Raw genomic sequence first — 18,435 nt, 5'->3', positions numbered from 1 at the left:
AAGTCAAATCTGCTCATCACCAGCAGCGTTTTCTAATCACATTTGATGAAACATGCTCATTTTCCTGCCTCAGTCCATTAGAGCTTCTCTGACAGAACACTACAGACTGGGTGGCTCATAAACAACGGCAATTTCTCACGGTTCTAGAGACTGGGAAGACTAAGATTAAGGTGCTAGCAGATTGTTGTTTGGTGAGGGCCTGCTTCCTGGTCCACAGATGGCTGTCTTCATACTCTGTCACCTCACATGTTGGAAGGGGCAAGAAAGCTCTCTGGGGTTTGTTTTATAAGGGCACTAATCTCACACATAGGGGCTCCACCCTTATGACTTAATCACCAAAGTCCTCACCTCCTAATACCATCACACTGGGAATAAAGTTTCAGCTTGTAGATTTTGGGAGGACACAGTCAATTGATCTCATTTCTCAACACAAAGTGGCTAAAACAAGAGATTAACCCATTTCATATTAAGCATTGAATGGTTATTAAAATAACTAGAGTGGTTTTAATAACTGGAGTAGTTTCCATTTTTCACATACTGGAAATGATCTAAACCCAAGACGCATGACCACTATTTACTCAAATATTAATTAAATTCAAAGATACTTTCCTAGACCACTTCTACCTTTTGTGAATTCTTCACATAATTAGACACACAACACACATTTGCTGACCATTTTAAAGGGCACAAAATGGGAACCAGGGCTCGTTATCAGGGAGCAGACATCCTGTTAAGGATTAATCATTGACTTGCATGAAATGATTTATGAATATTTACTGTTCAGCTTTTAAATGAACACAAGTGAAATAGATTACTGTTGGAGAAAAGGAATAATCAAGGACAGGGTTCAACATAATAGCTTAACAAAATCTCTCTCCTTTTCCTGGGAGAAAGCTGAGATTTTTAAGAGACTACAGGAGCAAAGAGAGGGAACTCCCTGGTGGTCCAGTGGTCAGGACTCAGCTTTCACTGCCAAGGGGCGGGGTTCAACTCCCTGGTCAGGGAACTAAGAACAACAAAAAAAGAAGCAAAGAAAGGACTGCCACTGAGGGGAGAGGAGACAAAATAATAAAGGAACTTATATTAAAACACAGAATTAAGTCTTTGCGTGTCCCAGGTGGTCCAGTGGTTAAGACTCCTTCCTGGAATGCAGGGGACATGGGTTTGATCCCTGGCTGGAGAACTAAGATCCCATATACCATGGAACTTAGCCCATGCACCTCAAATAGAGTCCAGGTGCTGCAGGAAGATCCTGCATGCCACAACAAAGCCTGGACACAGTCAAATAAATTAAATAAGAAGATCCACTATTTAAAAAGTAAATAAAACATAGAATGAAGAATGTTAAACCTGTGACAGTACACTTTACTATAAAAAGTTTTATCTAAATGGCAAAAAATAATCTCAACCACACTTGAATAAAAGTAAAAGGGAGGGGGGCGGAAATAACCATACCAAAGATGGTTTCAGGAGTATTCAAACCAACTTCCTGGGTACATATATGCAGGTTCACTTGTCTTATAGTTCAGAGGTTACAGGATCACAGAATTGTATGGGGGGCAGGGGGGACTTTAAACCCAGTGCCCTGCTAGCATGTCCTTGCAAACAGTTACTCTACCTAGGAGTTTAGACCTGGACTGTCCAAAAAATTGGTATCCCCGCTGGCCAAACATAGTTATTTAAATTAAGACTAAGGTGAATTTAAAACTCAGCACATTAGTCACACTAGACATACCTCAAGTGCCCACCAGCCACAGGTAGTCAGTGGCTACTGCACTGGACAGCTCACAATTACTGACCATTTCCACACGGCACAATGTCCTCTTGGACCGCACTGCAGCTTTTCATTCCTTAAAGATTAAGTTCTGGTCACAAAAGGAGGCCTGGACCCCAGCCCCCAGTTTCGTGATTTTAGACAAGACACTTATAGCCCTGTAAGTTCCAAATGTAAAATTAAAATAATAATCCCTTATCCCAAAAGGCGTTATAAAAAAATCAAGTGACCTGATATAAATCCATCGATTCTAATAACTACAAAGTACTAAAGGAAATATAAGGTAGTAAGACAATGAAAGAACACTGAACATATTTAGTCCTTCAAGGGTCTCACAGCCTATTAGGGAGACAAATATGAAACAATTACAATATATCATGTGAAAAATATATCCAAAGTATACATAAAAGTGTAGTTGAACCTGGTAAATATTTCTATTATAACAAGAAGTCAAAATTAGTCAAACTAAGTTTTACCTGTTTATTTTGGTAAAATTTAATTGTCCTAAAAAAGTTTAGTGAAATGAGACAAGTTTTACACAATACCTGCTTGTGGTGCTTACTGCAACTCACCTCCACCGACAACTGAATTTTAATCTCATACTATTACTTGGATAAAAAAAATTTTTTTAATTCACCAAGCAGAGTTCTCTTTTTATGAGTTTGCTTTGCAAAGAAGTCATAAATTAGGCAAGAAGGTTATATATTTTTAAATAGCTGTGAAAGTGAAAGTGAAGTCACTCAGTCGTGTCCAACTCTTAGCGCATGGACTGCAGCCCACCAGGCTCCTCCGTCCATGGGATTTTCCAGGCAAGAGTACTGGAGTGGGGTGCCACTTAAATAGCTGTAAAGTCATTTAAAAAACCCTTTCCTGAGGAGCAATTAGCAATATGATTCAAAGGAACACAGAAATGCTCATGTCTTTTGTTCTGGCTAATTCCACTTCTAGAAATACATGCCAGGAAAATCAACATAGGTGTACCCAAAGACTTCTGTATAAATATGATGATAATCACTATTACTTATATAAATAAAACCTGAAGACAGTTTTAATAATTAAACAATAGGTAATTGGGGAAGTAAATTAAGGTACTGCTACTGCTAAGTCACTTCAGTCGTGTCCGACTCTTTGTGACCCCATAGACGGCAGCCCACCAGGCTCCACCGTCCCTGGGATTCTCCAGCAAGAACACTGGAGTGGGTTGCCATTTCCTTCTCCAGTGCATGAAAGTGAAAAGTGAAAGGGAAGTCGCTCAGTTATGTCTGACTCTTCGCGACCCCATGGACTGCAGCCCACCAGGCTCCTCCGTCCATGGGACTTTCCAAGCAAGAGTACTGGAGTGGGTTGCCATTGCCTTCTCTGAAATTAAGGTACAGTCACACAAATATTACGAAGCTATTAAAAATTATGCAGGTTTTAAACTGCTAAAAATTAGTAACTTAATTCAGTCAACGAGCGGATATTATATGGCACCATTCCAAATTAAGACACACAGCAACAACCAAAACAAAAGATCTTCCTTTATGGAACATGCAGACTAGTTAAATGGTAAAATGTCTGATAAAATATTATGTGAAAAAAACAACCACCAAAACTATCATCCTGGAACAGAACCTCAGCAAAACAGCAGAGTGGCAACTCCAATCTCTCATCCGCTCAGAAACACTGAAAAACAAGCAGAAACTCCAGAACAAGAAAAGACAAATAGTGTATGAGATATCCATTATATGAAATCTCCAGAATAGGCAAATCCATAAAGACAGGAAGTGACTAAAGGTTACCAGGGCCCAAGGGGAGAATACAGAGTTACTACTTACTACCAAGTTTCTGTTTGGGGTCATGGATACCTTTTGCAAACAGACAGTGGTAACAATTACACAACAAAGTAAATGTAATTAATGCCATGGAGTTGTTGATACACTTAAAAATTATTAAAATGGGACTTCCCTGGTGGTTCAGTGGCTAAGACTCCAGACTCCCAATCCAGGTGGCCTGTGTGATCCCAGGTCAGGGAACTAGATCTACTGCAACTAAGACCCTGTGCAGCCAAACAAATAATTTTAAAAATCATTAAAATGCAAATTTTGTTGTTTGTGTTTTACCACACGATTTTGGAAATCACTACAATACTCCTCCCAAAGGAGTAATAAAGGAACATTATGAACAATTCTATGATCATAGATTTGATAACTTAGATGAAATGGACCAAATACTTGAAAGATACAATCTACCAAAGCTCAAACAAGGAGAAACATATAATCTGAATAGCCTCTACTTGTTAAATAATTTGAATCAATAAGTAATAACCTTCCAAATCAGAAAGCAACAGGCCCAGATGGGTTCACTGGTGAATTCTACCAAACATTCAAGGAAGAAATGACACCAATTCTCTACAATTTCTTCCAGAAAAACAGAACCAGCGTGAATACCTTCTAATTCATTCTATAAGGAAAACTACAAACTGATAACTTTCAAGAATATAGATGTGAAAATCTGTTATGAAATAAAATCTAACAATGCAGAAAAAGAATCATATAATATAACCAAGTGGGATTTATTCTAGATACATGTTTTTGAATGCTGGTTCAACATCTGAAAATCAATTAATGTAATCCATCATATTCATAGGTAAAAGAAGAAAAATCTTATGATCCTATCAATAGATATAGGAAGAGTATTTGACAAAATTCAAAACCCATTTTTTATTTAAAACAAATAAAAACCTCAGCAAATTAGGAATAGAAAGAAACTTCAACTAGGGTATTTTCAGGTGAAATTAGACTAGTAAAGCAGCTTGCCCTCCTTCCTAATGTAGAAGAACCTCATCTAATCAGTTGATGGCCTAAATAGAACAAAAAAGCTGAGTATGAGAGAATATCCTCTGATCTGAGTGCATTGAGCCATAACACCAGTTTTCCTGCCTTCGAACTTGAACTGAAACATCAGCTCTCCCTGGGTCTCTGTGCAGCCAACTTTCAGGTAGGAACTACACCATTGGCTTCTCCGGTTCCTGGGTCTTTTGGACTTGGACTGGAGCTACATCCCTGGCTCTCCTGGGTCTCCAGTTTTGCTAATGCAGATCCTGGAGACCTGTCAGCCTCCACAATCCTGTGAGTCAATTCCATATAATAAGTCTATTTCCATACACACACACACGTGCCCATGAGCATGCATGTTCATATATACATACATCCTACTGGTTTCATTTCTCTGAAGAACTCTAATATAATTACATATCAACTAATATCAACTAAACCTATATATTTTCCATTAAGGTTCACTTTAGACACTGATCACTCAGGGGACCTTTCCATGTTTAGATACTAGGAAGAAAGAATCTTTCTGCATTCCACCTCTTAGTGTCAGGCTGTATTCCAGGGGCTGAGGATACAGTGGTGAATAAGACAGAAACCCTTCTCCCACAGAGCCTACGTACTAGAGAGCGGAGAGAGAGAGATGAGATATTAAATACACACATAAACATTTTCAGACTGAAACTAAGTACTATTTTAAAAAAGAAGAAGATGGGACTATAAACAGCAGTGACCTAGGAAAAGAGCCTGCTCTAGGCTGGGTGGTGGGGAAGGCCCATCCAAGAAGGAGTTTCTGAGCTGAGACATGTGGAACATGGGGGTCTGTGGACAGTGCTCCAAGGCTGACAACAGTGCCAAGGTCCTAAGAGGGACACAAATCTGATGTGTTCAAGGAACAAAAGGTGAGTGCCCCCATTCTGCGTCTCAGCCTCAGGAGGTTTGGGAGTATCTGCCTGGTTTTTGTGCCTTCCCCACTGCCCTGAGAAGAACATGCCCAGGCGGGCCCACTGGTCCCAGGAGGATGAAAGATATGTGGAGCAGAGCCAACCAAGCCCAACCCAGAGGAGCCAACTCCCCTCCGATCTGCACATCCCAGAGAAGGAATGATTTTCATTTTAAGCCAGGGACTGGGACCTCCCTCTTGGTCCAGTGGTTAATAATCCACCTGCCAACGCAGGGGACAGGGGTGCAATCCCACATGCCTTGGGGCAACTAAGCCCATGTTCACAACCACTGGAGCCCGCTGGCCCTAGAGCCTGTGCTCCTCAATAAGAGAAGCCACCGCAACGAGAAGCCCGTGCACCGCAACTGGACTAGCCCCTGCTCACCTCAACTAGAGAAAAGTTTGTGCTCAGCAACAAAGACCCAGTGCGGCCAAAAATAAATAATTTAAAAAGTTGACATGCAAAGCCCGCTGACTCTGCACACCACACCCAGTGTGGCAGGATCTCCTGGATCCGTATTACATCCCACAGTTTCCAGCTCCCAGGTCTCAGCCTGCCGGCAATTCATCATCCGTGTTACCTCAGAACAACCGTTTTAAACACAGATCTGACTCCTGGCTCTCTTGCTTAAAACCGTTTGAATGGTCCCCATTTTCTTCAGGAGGAATCCAAATTCTTTGGAGTCACTCTACAGGCAAGTCCTAAACCAGCCACTGCCTGCCTCTCCAGCATCACTCCCGGGTACGCTCTACGACCCTTCAGAACTGTCGCGGTCCAGGCGCACTTTGGAAAAGAGTTTCCAGACATGAGACAGAGAGGAGGGAAATAAAGTTTATTAGAGTGGGAGACGCTGTTAGAACAGTGGGCCAGTTCAAGGGAGAACTGACATTGAACAGGGGTCCTTAGTCCACTTTTATACCCAGGATACAACGAGTCGGATAGGGGTCTTGTAGGTCATTTGCTGATTGGATGAGGCACGTATACTAGGTGGGGGGTTGGAAGAGTAAGGCAAATATCTTCTCCCTATGGGGTAGGAGGGGAGACAGGTTACACTGCTCAGGAGAACCTGAAATCCATTAATAATTACCACATGGGTGAGGGAAGGACAATAAGGGTCTGGTTTTTCTGTTCCTGCATTCCAAGGCCCTCCGTGGTTTTATCTGCTCTTTCGTCCTTGGGTCACCACAAGAACCACTTCTGTTCTAGAAGGTGAGAGTTACCTCTCACCCCACACCTTTACACCCAGGGCTTCCTTCACTTACAAGGGGGCTGGGGAGTAGCAAGGGGCTCCCCTTTCTTCCCTCAGCCATCTCCTTCACAATCAAGCTCAGATGAAAAACTTCCCCTGACACCCAGGCCTAGCTCTTCGACTTAATTTATCACAATGCATCTTAAGTTTGTTTGCTTGGCTTGATTGGACAGTTAGCTCCTCAACAGCAAAAAAGAAAAGTAACCATCTTTGTGTCTTTAGGCAGTACAGTACCAAGCCCAGGGTGAGTACCTCCACTGATCTCTGCTGAGTGAACGGACTCAGGAAAATTTGGTAAAGAAACTTTATCCAATTTATAATTAGTCAAGAAACAGAAATGAAGTTAATGGAAAGAGATAATGAAGGGGGGATAAACTAGAACCTAAAAGAAGAAACAATTTTAGGAAGCAATTTTAAAGGGCACAACACAGTTTTTAGTCCGATCACAGAATTCGTTTTGTCTGATCACAAAATCACACCCTCCCCCAGCACAGGGGTGACTTAGATGTAACATTTCTGAAAGATCATTTTTTCCCTTGCTTAATTTAGTGTATGTATGAATCACACACAGGCTGACTAATCACCTGCTAAAGATACTGCATGTGGATCACAAGACTGAAATCATCTAAAGACAGTAAGGACTTAAAATGATATGTTATGAATATACCTCACCGATCACAGCTACACTTGTTTGTTACATTTCATAAGAAACTAAAATAACATGCTATGCTATGCTAAGTCGCTTCAGTTGTGTCCAACTCTGTGTGACCCCATAGACGGCAGCCCACCAGGCTCCCCCGTCCCGGGGATTCTCCAGGCAAGAACACCAGAGTGGGTTGCCATTTCCTTCTCCAATGCATGAAAGTGAAAAGGGAAAGTGAAGTCGCTCAGTCGTGTTGGACTCTTAGCGACCCATGGACTGCAGCCCACCAGGCTCCTCCGTCCATGGGATTTTCCAGGCAAGAGCACTGGAGTGGGGTGCCATTGCCTTCTCCTTAAAATAACAGATGTTACTGTAAAGTGCAGGCTGTATTAAACTAATATGGCACTTGCCCCCTATGGTTTCATATCAACCACTATAAAGCATACTCGGGTAAAGAAATCACCTGAACTTTTCTACTCTAAGAAGAGATTAATATTCTCTTCAGTGTGACCTGGGACGTCAGCTCAGAAGGTAGGTTCCCTGCTGTCTTACCGAAAGCATTGTAGTCAAGGGAACAACAGCACTAGGATGTAGCACTTGGCTTTTAATTAGCATTTACTGAGCACCCTGCACCAGGCACTATGTAAGATGCCGCATATATTTGAGGCATCACTTTTAAACCACCTTTCCTCACAGGCTCAATCATAATCAGTGAGCAAAAATAAATACTTGTAAATATTCACCAAGTACCTATAGTTAGGGTGTGGGAGGACAAATGAACTTGTCTGTCTTGCTTAGTTATATCCCAAGATATCAGTGGAGTGTCTGGCACGTAAGGAAACATAAAGGCCAGATGATTGTGCCTCCCAAATCTCTCAAATCTGTCCACTCCTCTCTATCTGCCCTCCACCAGCCTAGTCCAAGGCCCCTGACTGACTGCCCTGCAGCCATTCTTGTTCCCTCTAACTCAGGCTCTCCCAACTTTGGCACTATCACATGTAGGGCCTGACAACTCTTTGCTGTGGGGATTGTCCTGTCCATTACAGGATGTCCAGCATCCCGTAATGGATATCCGGTAATGGACAGGATCCCAGGCAGCATCCCTGGCCTCCACTCCTTAGATGCCAGCGCACAGTAAGTAACCTTGAATGGTATCTACCAAGGGCTGGCAACAGGGCACCACCCACTGCACCAACCTCCCCTAGATCACACTTCCTCTTGCTCTCCAGCCTCATGGGCCTTCACTAACTTCAAGACCTTTGTGCTGTTTCTAAGGCAGGACACAACCAATGTTTGGGGCTGGACCATCTTTGCTTGGGGTGGGGGAGGGTTGGAGGAAGCTGTCCTGTGCATTGTAGAGTGTTAGCAACATCTCTAGCCTCTACTCGCTACATGTCTAGTCAGAACAACCCAAAATACCTCCAGACTTTGCCAAATGCCTCAGAGGGTGGGGGTGAGGCAGCAACATCACTCCCAGCTGAGAACCAATGGCCTAGAGCAGACTTGCTCTTCTCGGTCCTCTGCCTCAGTAATTCTGACCCTTCTGAGCTCCAATGACGTCAAGAAAGCCTCTCCTGACCCAGTCACTACAGGGTAGGTTCTCCTGAGGGTCTCTCTCACAATAATCTCCCCTTCTAGCATTTTTCGCAATTGTAAATAAATCGTATTTAATGTCTTACTGTACAACCAGGATATAAACTCCTTGTCTGCAGGCACCTGGGGGCTTTGTTCACTGCTCTATTCCCAGGGGCCTGGCACCGTGCTGGAACAGAAATCTTCCTAACTAAATGAATGATTTAAGTGCTTTGCTGGGGCACAGGGATTCCAAAATAACAAAAGATAACATCTTTGAGTCCAGAACGCTGAGTGCAGAGATGGCAAAAAAGTTTCATCTCTTGGGCAAGTTCAGTCAATTGGTATGCGCACTGAGAAGCTGTACATTTAAACATGTCTCTTCTAAGGCACCAGAATCAGATCAGATCAGATCAGCCGCTCAGTCGTGTCCGACTCTTTGAGACCCCATGAATCACAGCAGCCAGGCCTCCCTGTCCATCACCAACTCCCGGAGTTCACTCAGACTCACGTCCATCGAGTCAGTGATGCCATCCAGCCATCCCATCCTCTGTCATCCCCTTTTCCTCCTGCCCTCGATCCCTCCCAGCATCAGAGTCTTTTCCAATGAGTAAACTCTTCGCATGAGGTGGCCAAAGTACTGGAGTTTCATCTTTAGCATCATTCCTTCCAAAGAAATCCCAGGGCTGATCTCCTTCAGAATGGACTGGTTGGATCTCCTTGCAGTCCAAGGGACTCAAGAGTCTTCTCCAACACCACAGTTCAAAAGCATCAATTCTTCAGCGCTCAGCCTTCTTCACAGTCCAACTCTCACATCCATACATGACCACAGGAAAAACCATAGCCTTGACTAGACGAACCTTTGTTGGCAAAGTAATGTCTCTGCTTTTGAATGTGCTATCTAGGTTGGTCATAACTTTCCTTCCAAGGAGTAAGTGTCTTTTAATTTCATGGCTGCAGTCACCATCTGCAGTGATTTTGGAGCCCCCAAAAATAAAGTCTGACACTGTTTCCACTGTTTCCCCATCTATTTCCCATGAAGTGATGGGACCAGATGCCATGATCTTTGTTTTCTGAATGTTGAGCTTTAAGCCAACTTTTTCACTCTCCACTTTCACTTTCATCATGAGGCTTTTGAGTTCCTCTTCACTTTCTGCCATAAGGGTGGTGTCATCTGCATATCTGAGGTTACTGATATTTCTCCCGGCAATCCTGATTCCAGCTTGTGTTTCTTCCAGTCCAGCGTTTCTCATGATGTACTCTGCATATAAGTTAAATAAACAGGGTGACAATATACAGCCTTGACGAACTCCTTTTCCTATTTGGAACCAATCTGTTGTTCTATGTCCAGTTCTAACTGTTGCTTCCTGACCTGCATACAGATTTCTCAAGAGGCAGATCAGGTGTTCTGGTATTCCCATCTCTTTCAGAATTTTCCACAGTTTATTGTGATCCACACAGTCAAAGGCTTTGGCATAGTCAATAAAGCAAAAATAGATGTTTTTCTGGAACTCTCTTGCTTTTTCCATGATCCAGAGGATGTTGGCAATTTGATCTCTGGTTCCTCTGCCTTTTCTAAAACCAGCTTGAACATCAGGAAGTTCACGGTTCACATATTGCTGAAGCCTGGCTTGGAGAATTTTGAGCATTACTTTACTAGGCGTGTGAGATGAGTGCAATTGTGCAGTAGTTTGAGCATTCTTTGGCATTGCCTTTCTTTGGGATTGGAATGAAAACTGACCTTTTCCAGTCCTGTGGCCACTGCTGAGGTTTCCAAATTTGCTGGCATATTGAGTGCAGCACTTTCACAGCATCATCTTTCAGGATATGGAATAGCTCAACTGGAATTCCATCACCTCCACTAGCTTTGTTGGTAGTGATGCTTTCTAAGGCCCACTTGACTTCACATTCCAGGATGTCTGGCTCTAGGTCAGTGATCACACCATCGTGATTATCTGGGTCGTGAAGATCTATTTTGTACAGCTCTTCTGTGTATTCTTGCCATCTCTTCTTAATGGCACCAGAATACCAGATACCATATTCCTAAGTGATGTGCAGGAGCAAGATTCAGTTTCCTAAGAAGGTGGTTGAAAAGTCATCCAAATCACTGCAGCAAGGTTCAGAGGACAGCTTTTGGAAGCTGCTGGCATTCTGTTAATCCTGCTCCACCTCATCTAACGAACAGGCATAGAAACATCTTTCCCATAGACTCAATTAGGATCACCAAAGGTGGCAACCTCTGGTTCATGCAGTTGGGTGGCTGCAACATTTGCCTCACATCTGAGATCAGAAAGTGAAAGTTGCTCAGTCGTGTCCGACTCAGTGCGACCCCATAGACTATATAGTCCATGAAATTCTCCAGGCCAGAATACTGGAGTGGGTAGCCTTTCCCTTCTCCAGGGCATCTTCCCAACCCAGGGATCGAACCCAGGTTTCCTGCATTGCAGGTGGATTCTTTACCAACTGAGCTATCAGGGAAGCCCCTTCAGAGATCAGAAAGGGCTACCTCAAAATATGGCACCTTAGCAAACTGAGTACTTCAAGCTGAAGGAAGCTGAGAAACAGCAGGTAAAAAGGATTTTCTGACCTTCCCCTGAAGCAGATCATAAAACTTTCCTTGAGAGGGACCCTCTCTACACAGGAAGGAGAAGCCCTTATCTCCAAAGACAGAGGGATTCCACAAGGAATCTGAATGAAGAGTCCACGTGTCTCAGAGCTCATACCCTTTTCTGTCCTATTGCATTTTCCCGCTACTCTCTTCATCAAACCTAGCGTTAAATCACTCGGGTTTAACTGCTTCTTCAGTCTTCATTTCCTTATGAAGGCTCCAATGTCATGTAAACCTTACCTAAAATAAATGTGTATGCTTTTCTCTTGCTGACCTGTCTTTTGTTACAGGACTGAGAACTGAGGAAAGGAGAGGAAAAAGGCATCTTTCCTCTCTCACAAAGGATGAAGGTCTCTTGTGCAAGAGACATGGGCCGTGTACAAGAGAGTACTGCGGAGGGTCACTTTAGACTAGGTCTGCGGTCCCCTAGAGCAGCAGGTCCCCTGAGATAAGGCCACAGTGTTGCCAGATTCCTGGGGCTGAGGAAGGAGCAAGCAATGAGTCCAAAGAAAAGGACATTAGCTCTCATCAGAATAAAAGCAAGTGACTGTGATCAGGGTGGGGTCTCTAAAGGATGCCTTTGAAAGCACTTGAAAGAGAATGAGCTTTGACACCAGCAAATCCCAAAGCAACAATACCTGTTTAGGAAGGGCTTTCCGGCCCTCATTTCCTGTCCTTCATCCCAGTCCTCTAACCCAGGAACCGGTTCCTGGACAGAAAAAGAGAAAAAACCCACCATGGCCAAACTGCCTTCTTCAGTTGTTGGCTTTCTACCCGGAGCAGGCCTGGGCCAGGGAGGCAAGAAGCTTCAACTTCAACAGGCTCAAAGGTCTGTTTGGGCATGTGACTGCAGGCTTTTAATGCTGACCTAACACTATGTTTTGTCACCTGAAGCAACCACAGGACTTTTTCTTACTTAAGAGTGAGAGAAGAGCAGGCTGAGTTAGGACCACCAGAGGTCTCATCCAGGGGCAGAGGCAGAGCTAACCCTACAGGAAAGGGCAAGTGGGCGATAAAGATACCCACTGGCTGTGCTCATCAACACGACAGTCACAGTCAGGAGCCCCCAGCGACACAGAACTATTCTTTCCCAGTGGAATTCCACCTTCTCATAACAGATCTTCAGGAGATGAGCCCCCACTTCACAGGAGGAATCAGATGGGTCAAAAAGCAATCTCTTCCTTCTTCCAAGGTATCTGTTAGGGGTGGCTCAATGATCCAACTGAGGTCAATTCCTGGAAAGGTTTGTTGAGGTCTTGGAGCAAGTTCTTCCTCTATGTTCCGAGAAAGCTCAGGAGCCAGAAGAATCCCACATCATTTAAAGGCTTATTCTGCAGTCATGTCTGGAGGCAGCAAGGAGAAAGCACCAGGAGGAGGAAGCACCCTGTGTCACAGGGAGGTACAGGGACACGGCTGGGACATGGCTGCGGGCAGCTGGGAGGAGGTATGCCGCCAGGCCTGGTAGCAAGGCACTGGAGATGGGGAGCTGTTACAGGAAGAAGCCAATTCTGACTCCATGTTGGAAAGTGTTTCTTTGACTTGGTTTTAGTTGCTGCTGTTATTATAATCATAAAGGCCTGTCTCAAAGGACCCTACCCCTGGGCCTGGCTGTTAAACTGCCTTTGTTCAACTCATAAAGAGATAAATCTGACCCCGCCCACCTGTGAATGGCCACAAAAAAAGAAGAGATTAACACATCCCTTTCCATAGCCTGGCCCTTCCTTGAGATGTTTTGCAAGACTGAAGACCCTTTCCACTTCACTTCCTCCCTGCCTCTCCCTCTCTATTCTGCCTTTTGATTTCAGTTCCCCATTGCTTCTCTCTCTCTGTCTCTGTAAAAGAACCCGCATCCAGACCCCAACAAGATGGTTATTTTGAGTCTGCCATCTTCTCAGTCAGCTGGCTTTCCAAATAAAGTCGTATTCCTTGCCTCAACAGCTTGTCTCTCAGATTCACTGGCCTATCATGTGGTGAGCAGAGCAAGCCTGAACTTGGTAACAGAGTCACAAGCATCAGGATGGGGGTCTGAAACTGACAACCCTGCCCAAGAGAAGACAGCCAAGGAGCAAAGCCTGGGGAGACCCAGCATTAAAGCCTGAGAAAGAACAGTGAGTGGAGGAGGAGAAAGGGGGTCGGGGGGAGGGGGGGTGGTCTTCTTGAAGAAAGAGGGAGTGAGCATTTCTATATGCAGGGGGTGGCAGATGCTGCAAAAAGGTTGGGTTAAGTTTTTCTCTCCTAATTTACTATTTAATGTCATTAATAAGGTCAACACTATTTAGACCTCAAGAGTCAGTCAAGCTGAATACAACTATTACCCATTAAAAATATATATTGAATTGTTACTAAAAGATTATGAGGGCACACTGCACTGTTTAACAAAACTCCACATTAGTATGCCCACCCAGGAATACAAGTTTCACAGATAATAACAACATGATATTAAAAATGAAAAACATGGTAATTTAACAACATGACATTAAAAATGAAAAACGGAAACAACCCACTTTCACATCTCCCAGAACAAGGTAAAGGCCTAAGGCCATCACATTCACAGGGTCCATGTGTCCATGCTAAGGCCAGGGAAAGGAAATGGGCTTTGTCTCAGCCAGGCTAGGACGCCTGCTGCTCTGGCGCTGTTTTGACAGCAGCCTCCTAATCTCCCTCTGGGGAGCCCCTCTCACTTCACCTGGTTTAGCTGAAACTGACAGTCCCCCCTATAACCGGAGCTCCAGGGATGATCCAGGAGGTTAACGAGGGAACAAGGGTACCCACTCCCCGGCGAGGCAGGCCGTCCTGGGTCTAGCTGGCGCTGATGAGGAAGGTTACTAAATTGGAAGACTAGCTGCCGGAGTTGCTGCCAGCAACCTCGGCTCCCATACGGGGAAGGCCTGTCAGAACTAGACTCACTAAACCCTGCAGAGCAGGAACAAAGAGTACTGATGATAACATTCAAGCACCTCGATCTGATCCTGCCAGAAATTTCACCCTATATTTTTCAATTATAAAAAAAAAATTTTTATAATTTTTTCCTAACCCAGGTCTGAGGTGGGATTCTCTCACCTGCAACCAAGTGCTGCTGGCTAATACCAGCAACAATTTAAAACCCCTAATAATTCAAAAAGAAAAGGCTCCCACCTCCTTGTAACAGTCTCAACTTCCCCTAGAATGTTTCGACCCATAATCCTCTTCCCCTCCTCTGATTTTCTAAGCCATTGTTGTGTACCTACTCAGGCTTTCAATTACCTACTCTCTTGTATTGTTACTCATAGGTGTATCATGGCCTCATCTCAACCTGACAAAGATGGCCAAGGATGAGCTGTACAAAATTCTTCATATCTGACAGTATCTTCCACTATGTAAGGTACAACTTGATCAATCATGTCTGAGAAATAAAAGGCAAGTACAGACGATCTGCATCAAAATAGAAAACTTACCTTTACTGGAAATGAGCTTCAAGAGATGTTGGTTAAGATCACCCCAATTCATTCATTCACCCATCAAGCATTTATTTGGCACCTATTGGGTACCAAGCACTTTTGAGGTGCTAAGAATACAGCAGGGAAAAATGACAAGGTCTCTGCTTTGACAGCAAGAGTATGTATCTCTTCCAACCCCCACCCCTCCGCCCCGCCGCCCCCACAAAAGATACCATTTAAAGAGGCTCAGTATGGGAATTCCTTGGCCATTCAGTGTTAGGATTCTGTGCTTTCGCTGCCAAGCACAGATTCAATCCCTGGTCAGGGAACTAAGATCCTGCAACCCTTGTGGCATGGCCAAAAAAAGAGGCTCAATGCAGCCACTGGCATTTTTTCTGTAGCACAAACTCCATTACATTATAATTCATGCTTCCCCACGTGAAACATCCAATAAATGTAAATTCACAGAACATTAAAGAAAAAATGCAGATGTCAGAAATCCAGTCTAGAAATTTTAAACCGTTTTTAATAATGAAAGTCTTCTCCACCCCCAAAAGGAATCTACACAAAGCAATAGCACTGAGGGTCAGTTTCTGGTGGAGCTAGAAGCAGGCCAGAGGCTGCCTCCCAGTTCTAAGGCCAGGTTCCTATAACTTCACCTACTTCTTGCCTTTGGCAAAGAACATAATCAAAATGTATCTGTTTAATGAGGGAGCTAATCAAATACAAACAACTAATTTCTTTCTTGAAACTAAGCCAGTATGAGAAACTGGAGTTGGACCCAGTTTTCAGTCTTCTTTTTCACTGAACAGTATCTAACTAATTCAGAATGATAAGAAGGCAGGTGAACAAAAGAGAAGGAGAGAGGCCAGGGAAAAGTTACTGCCCCACACGGGCAGATTCTATCTGAACTTGTCTGACTTGCTCATTGAAGTTCATTTTTGGATACTTCTTTGTTTCCATACTTAGGAATATATCACTTCCTCAGACACGTAAAGGAAGTGATCTATTTTATACACATGCATGCACACTGATACTCACATACCCAGAGGTGATCTACAACCCTTTATTCACAATCTGAAAATCCAAAAAGCTCTCAACACTGTAGATCTTTATTTGGCAGCAAAACCTGACCTGACCTCATTTGGTGGCAAAACCCGACCTAAACTGACTTGAAGCTATTTATAGTCTTTATTTTCCTCACTGACTGTGAATACTCACACGTTTCATTCTAAAAGATACGAAGGTAATTCAGTAGAATTTTCAGATATGGGATTGTGGATTTGCATATAAAATGTACTAAATAATAATGATGACCCTGAAATAACATCTTTTACTTCAAAAGCAAGTGTTAAAGTCTACACAGGGACTTCCCTGGTGGTCCAGTGGTTAAGACTCTGCACTTCCACTGCAGGAGGCACAGGTTTGATCCCTGGCCGGGGAACTAAGATCCCACATGCCACCTGCTGCTGCTGCTGCTGCTAAGTCGCTTCAGTCGTGTCTGACTCTGTGCGACCCCAGAGATGGCAGCCCACCAGGGTCCCCCGTCCCTGGGATTCTCCAGGCAAGAACACTGGAGTGGGTTGCCATTTCCTTCTCCAATGCATGAAAGTGAGAAATGAAAGTGAAAGTGAAAAGTAAAAGTGAAGTCGCTCAGTCATGTCCCATAGTCCAAAAAATAAAGTCTACACAATATCAACAGAGGACAAACATTTAAAATCAGAAGTCTCTGAGCTAAAAGGGATAATCATTCATTTATACATGAGGAAACTGAGGCTCCCACAGGGCACATGTCTTGCCCAGATCAACTAGTTTACCTGCTACCATCACTGAAGGCAGTGCACTTCAGTGGACATTGGTACCTATCCAGAGGGCCCTCCCTGTGGGTTTGGATTGGGTTCTGCTTTTGTTCAATCAGAGTTCCCAAGGTCTCTCTAGAAAGTACTTGACTCAAAGGGAAAACATATATATATATATATATGCTTTTAATACTTCCTTCCCTCAATTCCATTTTTCTTCCTAAAAATTTGGACGAGTGTACAAATGGCTTATCAAAAGGTAGCAGCCAATACCACTTACCCTAAGAGAGAAAAAAGCGATGAGTTCATAATTAACAGTTATCTTCTTCATCCTTCTATCCATTACAATTGGTGAAGCTATTATTAAGTTGGTAATATTAACTGTGTTGGCTTTCCAGGTGGCTCAGTGGTAAAGAATCTGCCAAGCAGGAGAGGTGGGTTTGATCCCTAGGTTGGGACTATCCCCTGCAGAAGGAAATGGTAACCAACACCAGTCTCCTTGCTTGGGAAATCCCATGGACAGAGGCACCTGGTGGGCTACAGTCCAAGGGGTCACAGAGTCACAACTAAACTACCACCACCATTTACTGTATTATGAGTGTATTCTACTTCGAAGATCTGTTTCAAATTAAGTACTAAGGGCGTAAGATAGTTGGTGACAGTAAAAACAGCAGCTGTAGTTCTACCACTTAATGAGAGCCTGTCAAGTGCCAGGAACTAAAAGGTCTTTTGCAGACATGACTTATTTGATCCTCACTATTCCCAGGTGGCACTAGTGGTAAAGAACCTGACCTGCCTGCCAATGCAGGAGAAGGAAGAGACAGGGGTTCGATCCTTGGGTCAGGAAGATCCCCTGGAAGAGGGCATGGGAACCCACTCCAGGCAGTATTCATGCCTGGAGAATCCTGTGGACAGAGGAGCCTAGCAGGCTACAGTCCATGGGGTCACAAAGAGTCAGACACGACTGAAGCAACCTAGCATGCATGCATGAACTCTATGAAGAAAGTAATTCTGCCTCCTTTTTAAAGATGAGGAAGCTGAAGATGGGAAAGGTTAAGTATCCTTTTGAAGATCATACAAGGGATAGCACAGGCTATTTGAGAAACCACAGACACAAGCTTAAGTGTTCCAAACTTTAAGATCTATGGCCATTTATAGACTTTCTTTTGGTAAATAAATAACCAGGTGTGGAACACACAAAATTTAAAACTTAAAAGTACTCAGGCCAAAATAACCTTGATAGGGCCCACATGGAGTCTCATTGATAAGATGGCTAGTTATGTCGACCTTGCAAACGAAGAATAAAATCACAATGATCTGTGTTCAGTTCAGTTCAGGAGTAGCCATCATAGTCAACTAAAGAGTCCAAAATGCAGTACTTGGATGCAATCTCAAAAACGACAGAATGATCTCTGTTTGTTTCCAAGGCAAACCATTCAATATCATGGTAATCCAAGTCTATGCCCTGAGCAGTAACACTGAAGAAGCTGAAGTTGAACGGTTCTATGAAGACCTACAAGACCTTTTAGAACTAACACCCAAAAAAAGATGGTCTGTGAGACTGACCAAATTGCCCAAATGGCATCCTGTTATCTCACTGGTGCTTATTTTCTCAAA

The 18,435-nt window shown here is 43.6% G+C and overlaps 1 protein-coding gene and 1 non-coding gene across 6 annotated transcripts in view; one reads left to right on the top strand and one right to left on the bottom strand.

Moving 5' to 3' along the window:
• The window catches only part of GNPTAB (N-acetylglucosamine-1-phosphate transferase subunits alpha and beta), an 85,777-nt gene that overhangs the window by 60,601 nt on the left and 6,741 nt on the right, over nt 1-18,435 (bottom strand). The window lies entirely within an intron of this gene.
• Nucleotides 16,391-16,463, top strand: TRNAG-UCC (transfer RNA glycine (anticodon UCC)). The gene has a single exon. It is a non-coding gene; the product is annotated as a tRNA-Gly (tRNA).

The sequence above is a fragment of the Bubalus kerabau genome, chromosome 1 (genome assembly GCF_029407905.1).
Source record: "Bubalus kerabau isolate K-KA32 ecotype Philippines breed swamp buffalo chromosome 1, PCC_UOA_SB_1v2, whole genome shotgun sequence".
NCBI lineage: Eukaryota > Metazoa > Chordata > Mammalia > Artiodactyla > Bovidae > Bubalus > Bubalus kerabau.
The sequence above is the reverse complement of the archived record's forward strand: the minus strand, read 5'-3'. Positions and strand labels throughout refer to the sequence as shown.